The following is a 5,365-nucleotide window of genomic DNA, read 5'->3' as shown; positions in this document are numbered from 1 at the left end:
TTGATAAAGCCACTGAATGGCGAAACGTCTACAATAAAGATACCCAGATGTTGCACATGTGTCTTAATTTCATCTTGTCGGTATTATATACCATTCTTACACAGGAGGTACAGGTATTCTAAATGGAGAAGTTTGTAGTTGTATTATAACAGGGATATGGTCAGATCCTACGTTTCCACCAGGAGATATACGACAGTGAAAGATGTCACAGTCTCTGTTTGTCAGTACTATATCTGGTGTCCCTGGATGAGGTCCAATGTACGATTTAAAGAATGGGCCTTGAAATGACAAGTTTCTAGCTGTCATAATATTAAATAGTTGTTTTCCTTTTAAGTCACCCAGTGGAATACCAGCTCCACAGTTGAAGAGGGCAGGGTGATGAGCATTAAAATCTCCCGCTAGAATTGTTGGAATATTTCTGCTTAATATCCTATGTAGAGGAATTGACTCTATATATTGTTGTCTCAGGGGAAAATATCCAGTTACTATCACCAGTTGTCCATGAGACGTTGCCATTTCTATTGCAAGAATGTTATCTTCATCAACATGAATATTTTTAAATGTATAGCCTAATTTAACTAAGATGGCTACACCACTAAAGGGTCCTCTCGATTTCTCCACTGTAGAGTAACCACGTAATTTAATATGTTGATCAACTCTTGCAGCTGTTTCGTTCAAGAGTATAACATCGGGGTTGTAATTATGTAGTTCAACCTCAAGGAGGTAACGGTTATTAAAGAAATGTTGAACATTAAGTTGGAAAATTGTAATCCCCATTATTTCTTGCACTTCGCTCGTGTACTGCGGTCTGAACGCCTGCAAGTAATGTCATGTTTGGTATCCACACTATCCCTGCTGGACTCGTCAAGGGGAGGAGGGAACTTCTGCGTAGTTGCTTGTGTATTAAAAATGCCATCATCTTCACTAGAGGTGGTAATATTAACAGACTCATTAGAATCGTTAGAGTCATCATCAGAAAACTGAGGTATGATATTCCCAGTTACAGGAAGCAGAGGCTCGTGAGAGTTAATGGGAGACTGTGGAGGCTCCAAGGGAAAATTAGGTAGGCAAGGTGAGTTACCCTGGGAAAGTTCCTGTTCAACAGGATCAGCTTCTATAGCGAGAGAGTAGGCACCAATTTCTGGGGCATTGTTATGTTATGCACTCTGCCCCAGGGCCAGACTCATGGAACTCTGTGTTCATCAAGAACTGCAAGAAGCCCCTATCACGAGCCTTTTCCATCCTATGGAGAGGGAGCATGGACACGGGGGTCGTCCCTCAGTTACTAAAAACAACAGACATAGCCCCACTCCACAAAGGGGGCAGTAAAGCAATAGCAAAGAACTACAGACCAATAGCACTAACATCCCATATCATAAAAATCTTTGAAAGGGTCCTAAGAAGCAAGATCACCACCCATCTAGAAACCCATCAGTTACACAACCCAGGGCAACATGGGTTTAGAACAGGTTGCTCCTGTCTGTCTCAACTATTGGATCACTACAAGGTCCTAAATGCACTAGAAGACAAAAAGAATGCAGATGTAATATATACAGACTTTGCAAAAGCCTTCGACAAGTGTGACCATGGCGTAATAGCGCACAAAATGCGTGCTAAAGGAATAACAGGAAAAGTCGGTCGATGGATCTATAATTTCCTCACTAACAGAACACAGAGAGTAGTCGTCAACAGAGTAAAGTCCGAGGCAGCTACGGTGAAAAGCTCTGTTCCACAAGGCACAGTACTAGCTCCCATCTTGTTCCTCATCCTCATATCCGACATAGACAAGGATGTCAGCCACAGCACCGTGTCTTCCTTTGCAGATGACACCCGAATCTGCATGACAGTGTCTTCCATTGCAGACACTGCAAGGCTCCAGGCGGACATCAACCAAATCTTTCAGTGGGCTGCGGAAAACAATATGAAGTTCAACGATGAGAAATTTCAATTACTCAGATATGGTAAACATGAGGAAATTAAATCTTCATCAGAGTATAAAACAAATTCTGGCAACAAAATAGAGCGAAACACCAACGTCAAAGACCTGGGAGTGATTATGTCGGAGGATCTCACCTTCAAGGACCATAACATTGTATCAATCGCATCTGCTAGAAAAATGACAGGATGGATAATGAGAACCTTCAAAACTAGGGAGGCCAAGCCCATGATGACACTCTTCAGGTCACTTGTTCTATCTAGGCTGGAATATTGCTGCACTCTAACAGCACCTTTCAAGGCAGGTGAAATTGCCGACCTAGAAAATGTACAGAGAACTTTCACGGCGCGCATAACGGAGATAAAACACCTCAATTACTGGGAGCGCTTGAGGTTTCTAAACCTGTATTCCCTGGAACGCAGGAGGGAGAGATACATGATTATATACACCTGGAAAATCCTAGAGGGACTAGTACCGAACTTGCACACGAAAATCACTCACTACGAAAGCAAAAGACTTGGCAGACGATGCACCATCCCCCCAATGAAAAGCAGGGGTGTCACTAGCACGTTAAGAGACCATACAATAAGTGTCAGGGGCCCGAGACTGTTCAACTGCCTCCCAGCACACATAAGGGGGATTACCAACAGACCCCTGGCAGTCTTCAAGCTGGCACTGGACAAGCACCTAAAGTCAGTTCCTGATCAGCCGGGCTGTGGCTCGTACGTTGCTTTGGGTGTAGCCAGCAGCAACAGCCTGGTTGATCAGGGGCTGATCCACCAGGAGGCCTGGTCACAGACCGGGCCGCGGGGGCGTTGACCCCCGAAACTCTCTCCAGGTAAACTCCAGGTATCGGGTTGAGGGGAGTTGACAACCTGGGTATGCGAGGTGGGCGATCCCTGGGCCAGGGATGACTTAGGCTTATTTTTAGATGTAGAGTAGGGTACATACTTCTTATGAGAAGGCTGGGTCATAATAGCCTTCACATCTTCTGGGATAGTGATGGGAGTGATCCCATTAGCCATTAACAGATCATTTAAAACCTGAGAGCAGAGTTGAATGTCACCACCTGCTATGTCTTTGGCCATCATATACATTAGTTGTGCTCTCGTCATATCCCCGGCTGTGGATACCTGAGACATAGGAGATGAGACTGAACCTTGTTGTTGCGTTTGTGTATGTTGTAGGTGAGGGTTAGATTGGGGCGCTCCAAGAGGGGCAGAATTCCAAACAGTGGAACCATTGGTAGAGACCTGAGGAGTCCCACTTGATCCAGGCAGAGCTGGGAAGGAAGTTTGGGTCATCGTTGGCGGTGCCTGGGGAGTGGTCTTCTTAGAAGTGGACAGTTTCTTGGCTTCAATAATTTTCTGCATTTCCTTATTCCTTTCAGGACAAATAGCAGAAACAGCATGATGTTTTCCGTTGCAGAGGACACATTTGGGTGTATTTTTATTATTACAATCTCGATAAGAATGTTGGCCAGAGCAAATGCTACAAATCTGCCCTTGAGTACTGCATTTGTTGGTGTTATGACCAAAGGCATAACATTTAAAACATTGTGTCACACTGACAAATCGTTCAAGAGAGATTTGGTCAGGTGTACATCTGGTGCCAAAACATTTGAAGCCATTTTGACACACTAGTTTGGCCTCATCAGGTGTCTCAAGTATTAACTTTAAGGTTACCTTGTTGTTGTTAGGTTTTGAGAATTTATGTGCTTCGACAGCCCTAAATTCAGAATTCTCTGTATTAAAGTCCTCAACAATTTCATTCACTGTGCTATGTCTCATGAAACTGTTAATTCTTGCAACAAACACAGTCCTCTGAGCTTGATAGCTCTCAGGTGCAACTGGGGTAACACCAGAAGTCTTCAGTTTTTCAAGGACATCATGCTTCAGTAGTTGAAGTAACTCTTCTTCCGAAGAGAGAAGTACTGCTCCAGCGTGAGTTTGAAAAACATCCACTGGAGCAACAGTTGAGTTCGAGCAAATACATGCTAGAATTTCTTTCATCGACATTTGATTTCCATCAATACGTAATCTTACTCGTATCCTCGCCATGATGTCTAGGAAGGAACATCTGGCAGAGGAGTTTCTTAACAAAAAGGGATCTTTCCTTAATGTTAATCTAACATCCTATTTCAGCTGACTTATGAAGGTCAGCCCCTAAGATAGCCTACCCTCGAGTGGTGAGGGGAAAGGGCCCAAGGCAAAGATCGGCCGGATTTTAAAAAACCACACGGGCTACCGGATAGTCAAAATGCCTTGTGTTAACTCGCCAAAGTGAAGTTGCCGAAAAAGAAGAAGATAAGAAAGTCAGAAGGATAGCAATGTATGTAGTGTGTGGGCCAGTGTTGATGTTTGGGTGAGGGGAGGATGGGGATGAGAGGGGTGAACAAGCAAGCAAGTCACCGCCTTACCCTCTTGATGGGATGGGGCTCGAAGTGACTGCAAGCAAGTTTCCAAGAAAAATCTCAAGCAACAGTGTTCTGAGTTGCTCAGCTGAAGAGCAGGAACGACGACGTCTTCTCTCCACGGTGGCTGGGCTGCTTCTCCAGAGTAAAGTCTGAAGCGGCTACGGTGAAAAACTCGGTTCCACAAGACACTGTACTTGTCCCCCATCAAGACCTCTCCCCCTCTCCACCCTCCCCGCTCCCAACAACCCTCCCCCTTCATTCTGCGGCCCTGCATAGTGGGCTGATAGGGCCTTAGCGTAAATTATATCTCCTTTCTTTCCGTTGGGCTTCTCGTTCAGTAAGGGTGTACCAGCTTCAGATGCTATGTCTCCTCTGGTCAATACCCCTGTAACTCGCTGCACCCTGTTTACCTCATATTCTAGGGACCTTACACTGCTTCTGCAGATTCGACTTGACTCCCATTTCTTCTGCTCCATCCTCTTTTCCAATTTTGCAGAAAGCTCTACCTCCATCCTCTTCCCCATTTTTGCAGAAAACTCACCTAGTTTGCTTTCCCACTCTTGTGTATGTGTGACCCAACAGTTAATATTGCACTAACTTATTACAATTGTGACTGGGTGTGGACGTGTGAATTGCTCATTACTTTATAATTTGTTTGTGACTGTAACCATGTATAAACATAAGTAAATTTACTTACATGATTCATTACCTTTGTAACTTGTGACTTCATTACCTTTGTACCTTGTTTAGCTATCAAAACATGGGGCGCAGTCTCTGGACTCATTATGTACCTCTGTAATCTGTAAATACCCTTGTAATTTGCCATGATTGTGACTAAATCTACCTGGAATTCATCATCTTTGCAACTTGCTCAGCTATCAAAACTTTGGGGCCTAGTCCCTGGACCCATCATGTACCTCTGTACTCTTTTGATTACCGCCCACAGGATGGGTATGGGGTGCATAATAAAAATGTTAAACTAAACTGTTCCCTATCTTCATATCTGACATAGA

Source organism: Cherax quadricarinatus, chromosome 68 (assembly GCF_038502225.1).
Source record: "Cherax quadricarinatus isolate ZL_2023a chromosome 68, ASM3850222v1, whole genome shotgun sequence".
Taxonomy (NCBI): domain Eukaryota; kingdom Metazoa; phylum Arthropoda; class Malacostraca; order Decapoda; family Parastacidae; genus Cherax; species Cherax quadricarinatus.
Note: the sequence above shows the minus strand (reverse complement) of the source record.